Below are 19,634 nucleotides of genomic sequence, written 5' to 3' on the forward strand. Positions count from 1 at the left end.
TGGGTGCAAAGGGATGCAGAAGAGCACATCCAAGGGTGAGCCCAGCTCCCATATTCGGAACTCGAGCTGTGCCAGGGGGCACACACTTTATTCCCAAATTCACTGTCTCCTCTTAAAAGTCAGCCTAGGCAGAAGCATGAGGAATTTTATTCACTGGATTTTAGGGTGGTTTTTTGGAGGGGAAGGTGGGATCACTAGTTCTTTCTGCACCCATCCTTTCAAAACGCTCACAAAACCAAGTGTTTTGAAGCTCAAACTTTTTGGACACTGAGAAAACAGTGATGCTTGGAATCAAACACTCAGCTTGGGAGAGAGCTGTTCCTACATGGGGATGGTCCCACTCTCTCTCAGCGGTATTTTATCACTTGCTGCAAGCACTCCAGTCTCCCCTGACACAGCAGAGCCCACCACGTGCGGATCCTTAAGTGCCATTGACCATTAACAGATTAACTGTCATCCTCATCCCCCTCTCTCCGTGCTGGGTTTCGTACTGATAAACCTGCCGGGTGTTCAAACATCCACTGCAAGCTGCGCCTCCTCTTGCAGAGGCTGCTCTTAGCCAACACCACGCTGTTCCAGAGCTTCAACATCTTCAGGAAAATTTGGAAACTAGGATGCCTAGAGGAGTCTCCAGTTGCTGGATGAGGACATTGATGAGGCACTGGTGGAAAGCTCCAAATCTCAGAAAAATTACCATCTTCCTTGAAAAGGAATGTATCTCATGGCATTGGCTCGGCAGGGAGACCTGCCTGTGCCAGCCTGGCATCTTCTTGTTTACCAGGTTGATTTTTGAGCAAATAGACCCAGATAGGAAGAATTTGCCAGCAGGTTACTCCACTTCTTTCCTTCAGATTGACATAAGCAATTTCTACAGCACTCCATAATGAAAAATTTCTTTTGGAAGATGGTTGAAACCAGTGAGATTTGGCCAGTCCGTCCTCACCCTTTTATCAGTGGCATTGTAAGTCACCGAAACTGGTGTCTGATAAGGAGATTTCCATTAACTGCGCTCCTGGAAATATACATCAAATTGCACCCGAGTTTGCAAAACCTTCCAAGGAGCAACGAAGGAATACAAAGCAGATGGAGAAATGACTGAAATAAAGCAGGTCAGGATGCTCAAAAATATAGCAGTGTTGCAAAAATAGGGAAAATGACTGGAGTCTCATTTTAATTAGTATAAAAAGTCCTCCCCATATTTATGCAAGCATTTTATACTGTCTTAGATACAGGTTCTTTGCAAGAAGTGCTTTACCATAGCTTGCTGCTATGGGGCAGACAGTGGGAGCTCAGAAAATGAAGGCACCAGGTCCTCTAACACCCCAGCCCTGTAGTCTGGATTATACAGCAACAGTTTATAAAGATCAGGCAGGAGCAGTGGCCTTATTTACGAGAGGGTTATCTCCAGTGGTGTGACAAGGATGGGAAATTTGGGCTAGAAATCCCCTCTAGCATCCCTCAGACTTTTGCCTTTAGTCACCTTTGAGAGCAACACTTAAAACTGCAGAGAAGGGATCACCAGCTGGTAGCACTGAACCAGCTTGCCCGTCTTGTTGGACGTACTCCATCGCTTCTCCTTCCTCCTCTGACCCTTACTATGGGGAAGGAGGAGCGAGGTGGGGGAGCGAATGGCACAGCAGGACTTCAGAAACCCCCCCAATATCCAAGTCAGGCAGAGAGGCAGACCTCAGACGCCCATTTGTTTCGAGAACAGGCATTTCCCCAGTGCTGACTGGGCAGCCAAGAGAGCAAGAACTGGAATACGCTTTGCAATAACCGGGCGAGGCGGCTCGTAAGGATGCGTGGCTCGTTTCCCCCCCCTTTTCTCCCCGAGACGGACTGCGGCAGGCAGCGTGCAACCCCCCTTGCACCTCCTGGCCTCCCGCTCCCAGCTCCATCCGTGCCAAGCCCAGCTGCTCGGCTCTGGGTGCTGCTGCAGCTCCCGCTCCTGCTGGCACAGTTGCTGCTGAGCGGAGCTGGGGAGGGCCATAATGACGCACCCTATTGGTATTAGAAGACTTCACCAGCTATTTATAGGCCCCCGCCGACCGCAGAAGGCTCTCGGCCTCTCTTTTTCTCCCTCCCTCCCTCCATCTTGCTCACTGGCTTTAGCTCAGTGCAGGAGAGGGAGCAAAAGAAATGCTGTAAATAAACCAGCGGGTCCAAGTACGACATTCCCGAGCACGGCAAGGTTTCTGCCCCTCCGCTATCAAAATCACCCGGCGGATTCAGTCTGAACAAATTATTTCCAGCACACCAGCTTTTCACTCTGGTGTTCTTTCCTCCCAGCTTTTCAGCTTGGATTTCTTTCTCTTTTTGCTTTTTTTTTTTCTTTTCCCTCTCTGTCTTTGTGCAGTTTCACTTCCCAGTTCCTGGCATTGGCTCAGCTATTCCTCTGCAGGGCTGGATAAAGCCCGGAGAGGGGGAGACCTCCCTGTTGAGCTTAGTAAATTTTCCCCATTCCTGCCAAGCGCTTCCCCATGCGTATCTTCTCAATACCCAGGCTGAGCCCGGACCCTTATTTTGGCCCACGACGTCTTCTGATGCTCTCCTGACCGCAGGGCCAGGCTACAGCTCCCACACTCACTCTCTGAAGGACAGACCCAGCGGTCCAGCACCCTTGTCACCCACGCGTCTCTCCAGCCCCTGCCCTGTTGCCCTGCCGGCGGGTGAGTCGATGAGGACCAAGCTGAGCCGCGGATGGAAACGGTACCCGTGCGTCGATCATGGGCGCTCCTTCAGTGTGGATAACCACAGCAATAAGTTTTGAATTGCTGGTGCAGGAGCATAGTCTGCCCCAGCTCAGGGCAAAGGAGGCATTTGGAAATGTGAGTAAAAAATTCAGTACACCTGGATATGGGCAGCGAGGTAAAAACAATGAATAGTGTCCACAGCAAAGGCATTGATGGAGAAGTAAAGCCATTTATAATCACTTCAGTGAAGTGAAAAATAGAGGTCACTGGAGGTGCACATCCATTCTTTTTTTAACAAAACATTGCCGATTTTCACAATATTTATTGTCAGAAGCATTTCTAACAGAAACACTCCCGCCTGCGTGCAGGCCCTCGGGTTTACAACAGAGGTAAGAGAGGACAACTGTGGGAATTAAATCTGCAGCAAGACATTTTCCTTCTGCTTTCTTGTTGAATTAACCATTGCCCTACCTGGGAGACTCCGTTCCTTGCAGCTCCATCAGCACCGCAGCAGAGATAAAGCAGTCAAGGGGTGGGGGTGTCTTCTCGGGAAAGATGAGTCTTATCCTTAAGTAAATCACTTTACCTCTCTGTTTTTGTATGGCACCCTGCTCCATGCTTATCTATTCGGACTTGCAGGCTCCGGGGCTGTCTCCTGCTGCTGGGGAGGGATGTACAGCACCAAGCCCAGCCACATCCCCCACGGGGGTTGAAGCTTGCAGCAATGCTGGCAAACAAATAACAGGGCCTGGGTCTTTCTCCTTGGAGAGCAACCGCATATCCAATGGCAAACAGCTAGTCCCAAAACTAAACTATGGTGATTTTTTTTTTTTTTTTTTTTAGAAAGTAGCTTATTGAAAAAGGATACAGATAATTCAAGAGCTATATTTTAACTTGGGGATGGTGCTTAACATTTAGCTTCAAAACAAGGGAATGTCACCTTCTCCTGACAATATCATCCCTTCACAACTTTCTGATCACGTTTTTCAACCTTGGTGTGCACGAGGATCTTGATAAAGACGTCCTACCGGCAGCTGTGTCATGACCTGGTCTTACGGGCTATGCAAGGCTGCATCTGAAAACTGGATAAGAGAAAGAAATTTCTTATTATCACTATGCAGCTTGTTTAGAGGTCTCACAAAATTGCATTTGCTGTCCCTTCTAAGGAAGATGAGCAGGCTGCTACCAGTTAAAAACGAGTCGATGAAAAAGGGATGGGAAGTGTCCTGGCAGAGGGAAAGCAATCCCTCTTGTCTAACCACGCTGGAGGGTGCATGGTGTGATACTGAAAAGCTATGTAACCCGTTGTCCTCTCCTCCTCACACCACTCCTCTGCAGAGCTAAAAACCTACAAACCCTTTTTCAGAGGCGGATCAGCACGTATGGATTCCCCTCGGATTGCCTCCTGCATGTACTGATTCCCCTCGGCGTGCCAAACGCTGTGCCACGACTGACAGCCAGGACACTTGCTCTTTCCATCCTTCTCAACCTGGAGATGCCCCAGCCCTGCCTTGAGAACTGCATGGTCACCCTGGAAATTTGGGATAAGCTGGAAAAATTCCAGGATGCCTCTGGAGAACTGTTTTAGAAGCAGATCGGAACTGACAGCCTACACAGGAAAATTTTGTTTTATTCTCTAGTTCTTGGTTCTTCAGTTTTGGAGAGGCACATTCATAAACCACAAAAGCAAATTATCCCTCCGCTCACGTGGATCCAGCCTTGACCTTTCTGCAGCATAGTTAAAATGTAAAAGCGCTTTGCCAGATTGCCATACGACTAAAATTGTTCCTTTCATTTATACCCCACTTTCTGCCAGCACCGATGTGTAAGGAATTGGTGGTCACGGCTCACAATAAATGCCTGGCAATTCTCCCATGATAAAACCCTGATTTTGAGGAACTTGCAACTCAAGCTGGACAAACACCTCCTAGGATATAATTTACTCTTGAATTCAGCGTGCTTGTCCACAGGCAGCTTAATTTTGTCGAACTTTTGTGTTTGAAATTTTCTCACCGGTTATTTCCTACAACTAAATCTTGCTCTCATAGACCGCACAAAAAGCATCCCTGCCACAGGTACCTGACACTTCGCATTTGACAGAGGAAGTGTGCTTGGTTCATTGCTATTATTATATATTTTTTTTTTTTTTTATTATATATATATATTATTTTGTCCGTGTCCCCGTTCTGCCACTGCATTCCTAAGCAGGAAAAACCATACGGCCTCTGCCCCGAACGGGTTGCAGTCAGATGACAACTGGTGACACTGAGGTGCTGCAGGTGATCTTAATGCTTCCAGCACTTGGCTGCACAAGTTTGCAAACAAATACCCGTTACGCATTTAAGAGGCCTGTGTAAAAGTTCTGCTAGTTTTTATGATAAATGCAGGGGAAAAGAAATAAAAGAACATATTTAAACCGCGGTTCGGACTTTGGACTTAAGAGTGAAGTGTTCAGTATTGTATTTTAATATAATAAATGTCACGTGGTTTCTGGTAATGGAATAATACAAGCAACTCAGCGCATTATACACTCATGTATTAATCAGAAATGTTTGTAAACCAGGCAATATAGCTGTTTGAGCAGAAGTGCTTACAAGATATTAGTGAAGTAATTTGAGTTTCAAAATTACACGAAAAGTTGGTGTTTGACAGTGCTGTGTGGGGACACAGTGACATCGGACAGCCGAAAGCGTTAACCGACAGAAGCAGCAAGGTGTAGGAGCAGCTTACGAACACGCATGTAAACAGCATGCCTTAGAGATAAAAACCATTACAGATTTTTTTTCCCTTTAGGTAAAGGAGGGTCTGTTTTCTTCCAACAAGAGCACTGGATCTTCTCTCTTGGTCATTTGCGAAGCGAGGGGATCGGGAACGTGATGCTAAACTGCTGGAGCACACACATCAGCCTGCTTATGTGATGGTAGTAATGGCATTAAACTTAAATCCCAGTCTTTAAACTGCACAATTATACTGTATGTCCTGTAATAAACCCAATAATTTTCATATAACTATTTAGAAAGATGAACCTCATTTATGAAAAGTAAGTACATTATATTTTATATATACCCTACGTATATACCACTGGTGTACCTTTGTTCCCAGTTATACCTAACAATTGCCAAGAAAGAATAAAAAGTATCTGAAGATCTACACGAAATGTTTAAAATAGCAGTTGACTCTGTCTCAGCACACAGTATTGTTATTTCTTTGCTAAACTCAGATGGTCTCCAAGAATCTATAAGCTCGTTGCAGCTGGGCAGTGTTTATAGACATATGGCAGAGGATGGTTTTCAAAGGAATTTAAATATTGCAGGGAGCGGTTTTATATTCCAGGGCCCCAAGTTTGCTTTGTGATAGCGGTTTACTTTCACTGTAGCTTGAGAAAGGAGCCCTCTGTTCAGAGGGAAATGCAGAAGGTGTGAAGCGAACAAATAAAATGTTACATTTTCCATCCCTAGCACAGCAGAGAAATAGGAAGCAGCACGGCAGAAAAAAAGAGACGAGACTGGATAAACAGGAGAGATACACGACCTGAACAAATCAGACGGGTAACACTGGCTTGCATTCCCTGAGTCGACGAACATAAATTAACACCCGGTAAGATGACTGTGTTTTTGAGATAAAATTTTGCTTTCCGTGAATACCCTCTAAAAACGGGCTTAAAATTCTTTCCATAAACATTTCTAGCCGCTAATCTAATTGACTGGAATGTTTTCAAAAAGCAAACACAGCTGAAGGAAATTCACTGCTTTTATTCACATATAAGTGAGTATTTGCAGGTTTTTGAAGGTATTCCCCGAGGTCAATAACTAACTAAACAACCTTATTTTGTAAACAGCTATCGTGCAGTAAAAAAGCCAGGCTCCGAGGTCTTTGTGTGAAACTACCTACCAAATCACCTCAATTATGCTCAAAAGAACAAATATTTTTAGCAAGTGTTCCCTTGAACACGATACACACCTCCTGACGCTCCCAGGGAGATGTTGCTGCGAGTGAAGTTTATGTCACCAGGGCACCTGCATGGGGATCAAAGATTTCTGACTGCTCGAGATGTGCACAGATGCAAGCGGGGAGGGACCAGGCCCCTCTCGCCAGACCCTGATTCGATTTGGGCTTTGAAACCTCAAATTCAGGGGCTACGGGGGAATGAATCCCCATTGACAAGGGCGGGAGGGCTGCATCAAGCTCCCGGGACCTACCCCGGCTACAGGCACACTACGCACCTCGAGCAGACCTGGTAGCCTGAGCTCCTTTTGCTTCGGGTTTTGTGGTTTGTTTCTTTCTAATGATTTCTGTAGCAGCAGCTGCGGAAAACTTCAGGTAAAGCCAGATCCAAACCCAAGCCACGCAACCTTCCTCCAGAGTTTTGCACCACACACAAATTACGGAGGGTGAGCTACGGGATTTCCAAGCCAGGGACAACAACTATCCCTGCTGGGCTGATCCCTGTCTAAGCGGCACGGGTTTAATTGCAAGCAGTTTTGAAGCAGTTTGGTAGACACGCTGTCATTTCTAAACATGGTTTAACTGAAGAGTAGCTTGCCTCAGTTGAGCTGAAGCAAACGCGCTCCTAAACAACTGACCTGAAACAACCAAACTCGCAAAACCCCAAATAAACCACCTCAAACAGAAATCACCTTCGGCAGCGGGCCGTGTTTTCAAACTTTTCTCTGTAACTGTGAAATTGAGATTTTAAAAGTAAAAGCTGAGATCTTCATATAATTGCTTCCTCGCCAGCGCTGGCCCTGAAGAAAAACTGCTGTATATTGGGAAAGCTGCAGCACCGCGATGATATGAAATATTACCTCGGTTGCTGTCTCTGGGAGCGCGCGTGCGAAGCCCCCGTAGCAGGTTGTAGCAGCAGAGCAGGATGATTGCTTATAGACTTTCACCCTCCAGAAGCAATCGTGCCGAAATTCATGAGCTCAATTTCTGTCTCAATTCCGTTAGAATATTGCTGTTAAAGAAGATACAACTACAAAAAGACAATCTACCCTGAAATTCCCACCCCTTTCAGTTCTTTGAAGAGGGTGTGTGCCTGTATATATATATTTCTCTCTCTATCATTGAATGGTAAATACTCTGGTCTTTGTTTTATTTGCCAAATTGCACCAAATCTGATGCAATGCCCTCTTTTGTGCAGCGTTCAGAAGTCGCTAAGCACGAATCAGTGTGTGAGCATTGCTGACAGTTGCAGAACCTTGCAAGTATTTTAACCTCTTACTATGGCAGGGGGGAAAAAAAAAGATGACAGATCTTAAATTCTCTGCTTTTGCTATCAATTCAAATATGGGGATCGCTTATAAAAATCCTTCATTATCCCCAATGATGAGCTGAAATGAATCCCTTACGCCACGGTAACCGTCTTGGGTTTCAATGGAAACAGGTCTGTGCCAAACAAAATGCATGGTCGTATTCATAAATTTTAATGCAAACAGCCAGTTGCTCAGAAGAAGAGCAAAATGCAGTATGCGTAAAATAAAATGCAATAAAAGAACAATAGGGGGGATTCAGTTTATTCTAATCCAAGAGTGGTTAAAGCAAGAGCATTTACAATAGCAGAGCTCTGCAGATTCCAACAGGAAAGGAAATATTAGTCAACAAATCCTCAAAGTTTTATGAAAGCGCCAGTCGGGGTGGGGAAGCCTTCGGATGCTTTCAAAGCAGACTGAAGAAACAGGGAAGATGGGGTAGTTATTAAACCATATTATTTTCCCAACATTATCTTAGAATTGAAAGATTTATGGCTTAATGTAGCTGATGAGCAGAGCAGTGCCACTGCCCAAGGAAGTCTGCATGTAAGAAACTCCCTGGACCCTCAGCATGATGAAGAAGGTGCTGGGAGAAGCCCCAAAGGCATTAAATATTATAGCCAATTTCTTAAAATTCACTGTGTGCCAGTCCTAGGCTCTCAGGAAGGCGTAAGACCCCATTTCTGCTTTCTTTGATGAAAGAAAAAATAAAAAATCCCACTCAAACCCTACCAAATCTGTATGCCAGCACCTTTTCTTTTTTTTTTTTTCCTGACATAATGTCCTTACTGGCCTTATTTTTCTCCTTCTTTCATATTAGAGCAATTTGAGTACTGTCCATCCTGGATTTCTTGCGAGACACTACGGACTATAGGACAGCTGGCAAGATGATGCCTTAGATGCTAAGAGACAACTCTGACGGCCATTTTTTTGGTGTGTGATTTAACATTCCTGCTTCAAATGCAGAACCGTGAAATCTTTACTCCAGCTCCCTGGATCTCAATAAAAGCAAGCAGGAAAAAAATGTAATTAGTCCCACTATTTCTAAAGTGAAAAATCAAGAAAAAATTATTACAGGTTATAGTTTTTCAGCTCTTCAATTACTGTGGATGCCAAAATAAGAAAAAAAAAAAATCTGTATGTATAGCACTCTGTCCAGGGAAAAAGTTTTTAAAGTAAACAAAACTGTGTATTTTTGCAGCCTGGGAAAACACCAACGTAGTCCCTTATTCTGATAGTGTTATCTCATTATCTTACAGAAGTCTATCAGCTATTTCATGCTTTTACTCAAAAAATATGCCTTAGTTTAAGAGTTTGTACATAGAGATGAAGAGGTAGAACACAATTTGAATATCTCATTTCCTTTGCCGGGATTAAATTTCTGGTAAGGCTCCAGTATTTGTTGGAAACTCCTAGCGGGCATTACTTCCCCACTCTACCCAAAATAAATTCCTCCAATATTAATCATTTGTGAAAACAGCATTGCTTTTTTACACCACTGATACTGCTCCTATCTGTCAATTCCTCCCAGCAGCACAAGGGGAATTGTGCTTCGTAACGCAGCTGTCAACGCTATTAACTTTTATTTTTTCATTCATCTGGTCAAATTTTGACATCACGCTGGAACCCGAGATGCGCTTTGTTCTCTAAAAATCTGTCAGAAAAACAAAAAAAAAAAAAAAAAAAGGAAAAGATGGGGGAGGGAGGTGGAAACATTCAGATCTTGAGCCGTGACACCTGTCAAACACAAGCAACCCCCAACTTCCCACTTCCAAACCCCAGGGTCCTCGGGGGCTGAGGGAAGCCGAGGCTTTCAGAGCCGAGCTGGCTGCACTCAGCCCCCCGCCCCCCCCCGCCTTTTTACCTCCCCCCCGGCGCCCGGCCTGCCCTTCCCCGCCCGGTGCCAGCGGGGCCGCCCCGGCTTCCCGCGGAGCAGGCCCCAGCTCCGCTCTCCTTCCTCCCGCGGGAAACGACCTTGGCTGCGCCGCGCTCCTCCGGGGCGAGCCCTTCTCCGCCCCGGACATCTCCCGGCCGCCGGCCCCGCTCCGCAGGCAGCCGCCGGGGCGAGCCCTTCCCCTCCCCGGGGTCTGAGAGGCGCCGGGCCCTCTCCCTCCGCCCCGCCCGACCCCGCCTCGCTCGCTGAGGTAACCCCCGCCCGGCCGGATCGGTGCCCCCCCCCACGCTGAGGTAACCCCCGCCCCGGCGGCTCGATGCCCGCTGAGGTAAACCCCGCCCGCGCCCTCACGCCGGTGCCGGCTCGGCGCCCCGGCCCGCCGCCCTCGGGGCCGGCTGGGTGCCCGCGCCCCTCCCTCGGGCCGGCCCGGGCCGCCCGCCCGCCGGCTCCAGTCACGCTCCCTCCCCCGCCCGCCGCTCCCTGCGTGACCATCTCCCGGGGAGGGGGCGGGAGCAGGCGCTTCCCCCCCCCCCGCATCCTTGTGATTGGGCCGGGCCGGGCCGCCCATCAACCCAATCCTCAATCCTGATTGGCCGCGGCGGCAGGCCAGGGCGCAGCTCCCGCCCCGCGGGGGTCCCTCCAGCCCTCCCCAGCACTTCGCGGCAGTGTCCTCAGAAGACTCATTGGGCCGGAGGGGCCGCTCCGGCGCTGGCGGCACATCCGCGCGCCTATTGGCCGGCCGCCGCGCCAATCCGCCGGGCCGCGGCGTCCCGTAGGCTGGCGGGGCGCCCGGGGGGCGGGGCGGGGCGGCCTCCCCCCGCCCCCCCGCCTTCTCCCCGGTCCCGCCCTGTGACTAACTCCCGTGTGTGAGTCACGGCGCGGCCCGTCAGCGCCGTTAAATGCCGTGTGCGGGCGGGCGGCGCTGCCTGGGCTGCCCCGGCCCCCTGCGTGCGGGCGGCCGCCTCCCCCGCCTCCTCCCTCGGTACATGGCTGGCGGGCCGTACTTGTCACGGTGTCACATCCTCCCCGCCGGCTGCGGCCCCAACTTCCCCCCCAGCTCGGCTGCCGCCGCCGCCCGGGGCCACCGCAGCGGCATGGGATAGAGCACAGCCGCCTCAGCGCCTGGCCGCCGCCTCCGTCGCGCAGCCCGGTGCCTCGCCGCACGCTCATTTTAAATTAATTTCCCCCCTCCGGTTTAAATTCCTCGCCCGTGTCCCCCTCCGCTGCCTCTTCACCCCCCCTCCCCGCGTCCCCTCTTTCTGTTGACACCCCCTCCTTTGGCCGCCCCCCGCTCCCCTCAGCGCCTCCCTCAACGGTCCTCAACGGCCCTCGCCGCGGAGGCCCCCGGAGCGGGTGAGTGCCGGGCACGGCCTTCCCGGGCTCGCTCCTTTCTGCCTGCCGGGGCTGGGGGGGGGTGGGGGGTAGGGGGTGGGCGGCGGGCCGGGGCAGCCCCCGGTTGTCCGGGGAGGCGGCGGGGCGGGCGGGGGGAGCGCGGCGGCGGCGGGCCGGGTGCCTGCGCTGGCTGCCAACTGTTTGAAAGTTGGGGGCTTTCGCCGCCTCGCCGCGCAGCCTGGCACCGGCCGGGGAGGTACTTTCCCCCTCGGACTGGAAAAGAAGGGGGGGGGATTAAAAAAATATATAAAAATCCGGCGTGGTTGCCAACTACAAATGCGTGTCATGCTGCCGATGACACGTTTGATTGTGATTTTTGTTTCATTTTATCCCCCCCCGGTTGAGACCGCGGTTGAGGCTGTGGCGAAGGTTGATGTGAGGGGCAAGGGGCTCCCGAAAGCCGCCCGGGGCGAGCGGCGGGCCAGACCCCTCCGGATCGGGCTCCGGCCACTGTCCTCCTCGGAAAGCCAGGGAAACCCACCTTTTTTTCATTTCCAGGTGCACCATCCTCTTCCCCACCCTGTCGTGCCTGAACGTTTTGGTATTACCTGGGCTTGACTTGGCGTGGCAGGAAAATTTGTGTATCGTAGGGTGAAGCCGTGGTCTGCAGTGGGGAGTTTCGGTGGCTTGGATTGATACTGGGAGTGCTTAATGTAAAACGGTTATGTCGCTATTTCATCGCTATCGATTTTTATTTTTTTTTCCTCCTTCATGTATTTTTAGAAACATGAATGCGGTGTACGTTCTCATGTGCTGTACGTTCAGAGTAGCTAAAATAAAACAGATACATGGAAAACCCCAGCAAGTACAGCAGCGTTTCCATACACAGGACATCTGAAGCCTTAGTACTTCTGGGTTTGGTTATTAATATTAATTGCTCGATCTTTGTAATTCATATCATATGGAAACTAATTGCTGAATTGAGGGTTTACCAAACCTCACAGGGCTCCAAAATCATCTTTCTCAGACATCTGAAAAATAAATCTACTGAACTCCTGTTAACAGGAAAGGCCAGCATCCTTCTGAGAATCCTCCACATGAAGTTTATTTTTTTAAGGCAAGCAGTCTGGTAAATAAAAGTAGTAAAGTATGGCTTTAGTCAGTGACTACTTAAGTGTAGTCTTAAGTATGCTTAAGATCAGTAAATTTCTAGAGGAAATGAAGTCTTTAACAAATCTTGTCTTGCTTCTGTCTATAAAGGGAGGGAGAGAAAGAAAAAATATCAGCCCTGAGATTACCAAATAGAAAATCAGTCCTTATCCCAAGGAGCAACTTGCCCAACGTAACCCAAAAACTTCCTAAATGTCTGTTATTTTGCCTTTATGGGGGGTCCTTGAGCTGCAGTCTCTTAGATCAATATGAAATGGGCCTGCTTCTCCTCTGGTACTCGTTTAGCAGTAGTGTAACTTCATTAACTTTTAACGGAGCAGATTTGCATTCATGTGAAAAGTAATCAAGAAACCCATGTTTTCAGAAAGGCCCCTATAGTAGTGACGTGACAAGCTCTGATTCCTTCTCTCATCAGACCCAATTACGCCACCCTTACTCACGCTGAGTGGTACTTTACTGCGCAAGTACTCCCTGCGATGCTTGCATGACTACTTGTGTACTACAGTACCAATCTGGGTGAGGTAGAGTGGTGCTTATTTTTTCATAACTGTTTTTTTTCCCTTTCCTCGAAAGAAGAATATATTGGATAACTATTTTTCTTGGGTTGTGAAGAAAACTTCTGAGGATTAAATGTAAAGCTGCTCTGTTAAGTGACTGTACCTAAAAAACCCTGGTTAAGGCTTCTGTGCTACCAGTGAAACAGGCAGGTAAGTTTTCTGTGTGTTTAGCTTTCCCTTGTTGCTATGGAAAGTAGGAAAAAGATTGGTGAAAAATTTGTTATCTTGTCCTGAAATTCCTCTGTGCCTGAGGGAATCCATACCCACACGCAGTGTTCAAGTTGGGGTTGTTTTTTTTTTTCCTTACCCTCCTTCTCCAGACCCCCCCCAAACATTTGCATTGCATTGTTTAAATGCTTGCTATTTAAATCACTGGCAGCAGGATCAGGCCCTCAGTCGTTTTTTCTTTAAAGTTGTTGATAATGGCTTGGATGTGATGTTGTAGAAAGATAATACTATCTGGTGTGTCCACAGCTCAGATCCACTGTCTTATTACAATCTCAGAAGAAAGCTCCGTACTAAGCAGCCTGTAAAGAAAATATGTCTAACAAAGCAGAACTGTCTTCTGCCTTTATGTTCTTATTTATAAATCTCTTGAAAGTTTGCTTGATACTCTTTCAGAACAAGACACAATTCTTTCATGTTTGTTTCATGTTTTCACTTCCTCGTATGACTGTGTTCATTGCTAAGCTTTTGTGTCACTGATTGAGATGTTATTGTAATTAACATTAATTATGCAAACTAGATTGTTTTTAGAGGCTCTCCAACTCTGTATTGATACTGTCAACTTGTTTGTTGAACAAAAATCCACACATTTCACCATTCTCAGAGGAAATAGATTAACCAATTCCAAATGCATGGAAAACCATAGCAAAATTAAGCTATTTTAGCTCAAACAGCACATTGAATTTTGATGGAGATGGTGGATACAGCGCGGTTGGATCTGAAATATCAAGGCAGGGAAAACGGGGGGAGCAAGAAAGGGGACTAGGTACAGCCATTTGGGGAGGGTGTTTACACTGCAGAGTTCCACCACATTCTTTCCAGATAGACTGTACTAGATTAATTGGGCCAAATTCTGCAGTCCCTAATTGAGCAGAACTCTCACCAAAGTCTACTGGAGCTGTCTGCTTGCTTGTGGACTGCTGAATTTGTTCAAGAATTGGAGAAAAATGGCAGAGTTTACTTCATTAATTATTTAAGACATTTTGGATTTTAGACTCGGAGAAGATACCTTCCTTTAATTTGGTTTAGAAGGTATTCCGAGGTTTCTTTTTTTAAAAACTTATTAAAAATATCTTTGAAATATACATTCACTTATAAAATATTCCCCACAGCAATGGTAACATTTCACAATTTTTTTTTTTATAATGTTAATTATAGTGACATTCACAAAAGTCTCTGTCTGATTCTGAATCACCCCCTTGAAATACTTTAGAGCTGAGAAGGACTTTAGAATCTCTCCCTAGAAATCATAATTGTTGCAATATTTATATGTTGTATTGTTGTGCACTCTCAGGAAGAAAAAAAAATAGGGGTGGGGAGAAGAGTTTAAATGACAATTTGTTGTCACGATATCAAATCTGGAAATATACGCAGACTGGGAGATTATTCCCTGTCTTAAAAATTAAGCCTCTCTAATTTGCCATTTAAATAAGCAAAATTTGGTTTGCAGTTTGCTTTGGGTAATGAAAGAGAGGTTTTTTGTTTCTACTTTTGGTGTAGTGGTCCTCTGGAAAGTTAGAAACAGTGCCCTGGGGCTCAGCGAAGTGGAGGGTGTATAATTATATAGGAAGGCTCCATAGCATCAGTGAATTAGCATTAGCAGCTGAGTGAGTTTGTTAAGCTGTAGAGATGGTACTATGGAAATCAATAAAATGCTGATTTCTTTTTCTTACTGCAGATTCCATGTTAAAAGGAAAAGATGCTATTTGTTTGTCTGCCTTTCATGTAGGCTTGCCAAACCATTAGTTGATTTGGAAAGGCAGGTTTTTCAGTTCAGACAATAAGTAGTCAGACTTTTTTTTTTAACTCTTTTAAATCTTTATTTATTAGATTGTCTTCCAGAAATCGCACTAACATCCTGGCCTGCAAGTGGCTTCAAGTGTGTCTGTCTGTCAGCAGAGGCAAGAGTGAAGGTCACTTATTTTTCTTACAACATGCTGGTGTGGCATTGTTTGTTGTAGCCCAAATGCCTTATGTTCCTGACATTCCTGTTTCTGCTTTAAATTAAATTATCTCAAGTGTTTGGAGGGCTCTGATGAGATGTACTGAAATCCATGGTAAAAACAAAAGAGAAATAGTAACCTTAACTGCTTTCAGAGATGTGAGTCAGGAGGGCTGATGATATTAATCACTGTAAGATCTGTAATATGCATTGGCCTTTATTTCTTTGTCTCAAAGCTTCTCCCGCTTTTATACCAGAAAGACAAGTAACCAGATCATTCATCACATTAAGCACTTACAGAGAAATGACAGATCGACAGCCTTATGTTGAGTGCTGTGTAACATGTATGATGCATTAAGTTCTGATGATCTATATAAAACATTTTAATTGGGAGGAACAGTAAATGGGAACGGCTGTCTTCTAATCCAAGGACTTTATGGTTTTCTTCTTCTTCCTGATTGAAATTAAACTTACGTTCATAATCAAATTATTTTATTTTAAAATATCTGTATGCTATGACCCTTGAGAAAATACTCTGAAAGATTTTATTCAAGCTAAGATACACTAAGGGCTTTGGGGGAACCTGGGAAACCTGGCTGCCTTAGTGGTGAATAGCGTAACTGATGGTAATCCGGTGGACTTTATGGAACTAGGAAGGTCCAACTCAGCAGCTTCTTCAGGGACGCTGCAGCGAGCATCTGTTTTGTGACATGTGAGCAGCGTCTGAACAGAGTTCAGATATCATGAGGCATGCGGAGCATGTTCTTGTATGAATAGAAACAGTACAAAATGCTGGATTTATGATGCAGGCAACAGTAAAGGTCAGCAACTTGGAATATTTAATAATATGGTTCGTGTTGACATTTCAGAGGGAATTCTGATGGGGGCGTGGTTCCAGCGACTGTAAACTTGCTGGTCCGGCCGCACGGATAAAATAGCCAGCCTTCCTCTTATCTCTTTGGTAACCCAAGCCTTTTTACTGAGAAACTGGCAACATTATGTTTATATTCTCCCTATGCTTTATTGTTTCTGCTAATCTCTAATTAAATAGAGCCAGTGAGGGCCAGCATGGTGCTTTTAGTGCTCAACTACAGCTTAGAAATGACGCTACGCTTTCTAATGATTATGAGCAGGTGGAGTCACAGGAAGGGCAGGGGAGTTGGAGTAACGTAGTAGGCAAGTAAATTCCTGATTCTCTAAAATATTTGCCTGTCGTTGTAGTGATCCACAGTGCTTCATATCTCTGGCATTGCCACGGGTGTCCAGTTAAGGACAGTTTAAGAACACAGAAATGAAAAAAAACAGGGGTGAAGAGATCTCAGCTGAACCTGAACAAAACCTTTTTAGCTCCTACCATGTGAAATAGGGAGGAAGGTCCCAAGAAATAACGAGGCTAAAGTCTTTCATAACTGCAGAATTACAGTAGCGACTCTGAAAAAGTGGCTCCTGGATAGAGAAGGAATTGTAGTCACTTTGCTGTCTTTTCATAAGCTGTTACTGATGTGGTTAAAGCATTGGTTCTGAGAACAAGTGGGTTGAGAGCTTGGCTTCTTCCTCTTTAAAAGTCTATATTCTTATATTTGCTGTGAGGCAAAATAAAATACTGCTTGTTTGATTAACCAAATTCAACGTTCTCATAAAAAAAAAAATACACCCTGTTTTTTGTTGAAATGAAGTCAGATATTCCTGTGGATGCCTTTTTCACTTTTGGTTATCTTTTTTTGGTTTCCTTTCTTCTAGAGTATCTTTTAATCGTCTGCTTTCCTTCGTTCTGTCCTGCTGAATTCCTTTTCTGTCGTTGTCTTTGATTCCCTCCACTTCTTTCCAGCCAATTTTTTTTTCCCATTTGTTGTTGTTCTTTCTAGTCTTAATCAACTAGCAGTGTTGCTGCTTGCTTATAGAGTCGCATTAACAGCTCTGAATAACACTGCTCTATGCAGAGTACAAATAAATAGCAACCGATCCTTCCCTAAAAAGCTTACAGTGGGAATGTGAAATCTGGGGGACTGGCATCCAGCTCCTGTTTTTTGTGGCCCACACTTCTTGGTTTTGGTATGGAGGGCGGTTGTGCTGCTGTCATGCAGTGCTAAGGCACGTGTTGAGGTATGGGATGCCAGTAATATTTAGTGTCCTCTGCCCTTGGCAAGGAAAAGGTTCACCACTGCTGACCCATAGTGCAAAAGGAAAACGTGAAGGGAGAGCCTGTTGGAGGTGTGACATAAGTTGGTGCAGTCATCCAGAAGGAGTCATTATTCCAGCCAGGAATAACACCCAGGTGTCATCAGCTTCAGGCATGTGCCCTGTGCTGTAGCAAAGCAGGTTTTTTGCTGCTTCTATGCTTTGTGGAGCTCAGTTCTACTTATTTTTTTGGGTCTTCTGCTTCTATTTATTTGGCTGTCTTCTCTGTTTGTCTTTTGTCTTTAATATGTCATGGCTGCTTGTGACTTCTCAGACTGCATCACAGGGATGTTATTAAGACTTAGTGGGTTTTCCTTCATCCTGTGCTGGAATATTTGGCTGTTGCCAAAGAAATTGAGGTCAGAATCAGGGCCTCCTGAGTACCATGCACCAAAAAGTATGTATGTATGTGTTGAAGGTACCAAAATACTCTTAAAAAAACCCAAAAACAAAAGCAAAAACCAACAACAAAACAAACCAAAAACCAAACAAGATTTGTGAAGTTAAAAAAGCTAATATTTGGTTTGTGATGCAATGTGAGAACTAAGGTATAAAAGGAGATAGGTTTTCTGTGGTGATGTACATGTAAAAGGTGCGGCCTTTTTAAGGGTCCTTTTAACTATTAAACCTTTTTAAAGGAACACACCAATCCTTTGCTGAACTTGCTAATTTGGAGGTTTTGGAAGGTAAGTGGCCCTCCTTCCTGTGAGAGGGAACATACCTGACTGTAAATTTTCTAAACAGAGCTGAACTTTCTAGGCCTGGTGGTGGTGATGGTCGTTGCCTGATATCAGGTGAAAGAGAGAGGTAGCAGCCAGATATGCAATGGGAAAATGCCCAGGAATAGGGCATCCTTCCAGCATTCAGCCAACCCAAGGAGGCTGTTTTAACTGCCCTTTGATTGGGAATATTTTTAATTTATTCCCTGTTTTCAGATATATCAGTGCAAATTGTGGGGAAAGGCAGTTCTGTCTTTTCAGATTGGATGATTTTTGTGGCATTCCTACCTTGGAAATTCCAAAAGGGGGGGGGGGGGGGGGAACAAACCACACAAGAAAAACCCAAAAAAACCCTCAGGTATAGTCTTCTACGCTCCCCTCTGCCATGTTCAAAATGAAATAGTCTTCCCTTGCTCAGAATAAAAGCTGTGATAATCCATTTCCTTTGCTGTGATAATCCATTGCCTGAATGTCCTGGTAGCATAATTTGATTGTGGTTCTTGGACAACTATCATATCACTCCTAAAAAACAACAGTGTTTGAAATGTTATAATCCAAGAAATCCAGAGTTAGTGTTTACAGCAGTGACTAATTGCATGCTAGTCAGTATTACTGTATCTTCCTGATTTATGTCCCTCATAGGCCAAGACAGACTTGCAGATGAGTTCTTAACGTATTATTTAACAAGATGGTAGAGCTCTGTGTTCAAATTGCTGCTTGTTGTGTTTTTTTTGTTCTCCCTCCCCAGTGTGGGGTTCAGACCTCCTTATTAGTTTTATGGGAAAGCCACAGATCCAGATTCCTCGTGGAGCTGTTGCAGCATGAATGAACAAACTGTGTAAGGGCTTCTTTCAGGAGCTACGAAAGTAGCCTGTGCTCCTTACCCAAGAAAAGTTAAGAATCCTTATTATCTCTGGGGCTTTCCTGTGATTTTTAAATTTTTTTTCTTTTTCCTTTCTTCCCCACTTGAACCCTGATTCTGAAGGAGCTGGAGCAATTACCCAGCCTATCTTACATCTTTCCATTCAGCAGAGGGTGAGGTGGGAATTAAGGTCTGTGTTGGACTGCAGATATTCTCTCTAGCCCCTTCGCCACCCCCAAGTCACTCTTCTTCAACCTGAAAAACAGCAGAGGAAAACTTCCTGCTTGAACACTTTTTCCTGCCTTTAATGAGAAAATCTTTCTTTTACGAAGAGAGGAAGTAGCATAGGTGAATGCATCTAGCACTCTTTAGGAAAGGGTCACCACCATGGGGGTGCTGCTAAGAAAGGTTGCCGCATTCTCCCAAACTCTGCACCAGGCTGTTGGGAAAGGCTCCTATAAAATGAAGAAGCTCCATAGCCAGTGTGTGCGTACGTATTTCTGAAGGTTATGCTGGATTTCTGCCATGCCACAAAACTGATTAGAATAATTTATAATAAAAAGTGGGGCACGGATTTCAGAATGGATAATGTGATAGGTGAAGCAGAGAAGTGGGTGGCAGGGAAGGCAAATCTGAAGGTTTTCCTGGTCAGTGGATATACCCCAAAGTGTAGATTTTCTGCCACTGTCTGTAGGAAGACGCTACCGGCCTCGCCTTTGTTGTCAGAGATGACTGCTATATGCTTGGCTTAATATACGTATTGCGTGCTTATGCATTGCTGTTTGTTTATTTCCTCACAGTAGGACTCAG

General features: G+C 45.8%; 1 protein-coding gene across 3 annotated transcripts in view; it reads left to right on the forward strand.

Annotated features, from left to right (window-relative positions):
- Positions 1–10,739: 10,739 nt before the first annotated feature.
- SERTAD2 (SERTA domain containing 2) overlaps positions 10,740–19,634 on the forward strand; it is an 82,121-nt gene continuing 73,226 nt past the window's right edge. For all 3 annotated transcript variants that reach the window (XM_087777095.1, XM_087777098.1, XM_087777099.1), the window contains exon 1: positions 10,740–11,192. The gene's annotated coding sequence lies outside the window, so the exon portion shown is untranslated. The remainder of the gene's footprint in view (positions 11,193–19,634) is intronic.

Source organism: Nipponia nippon, unplaced genomic scaffold (assembly GCF_047370975.1).
Source record: "Nipponia nippon isolate SJK-2023a ecotype South Korea unplaced genomic scaffold, ASM4737097v1 scaffold_4, whole genome shotgun sequence".
NCBI lineage: Eukaryota > Metazoa > Chordata > Aves > Pelecaniformes > Threskiornithidae > Nipponia > Nipponia nippon.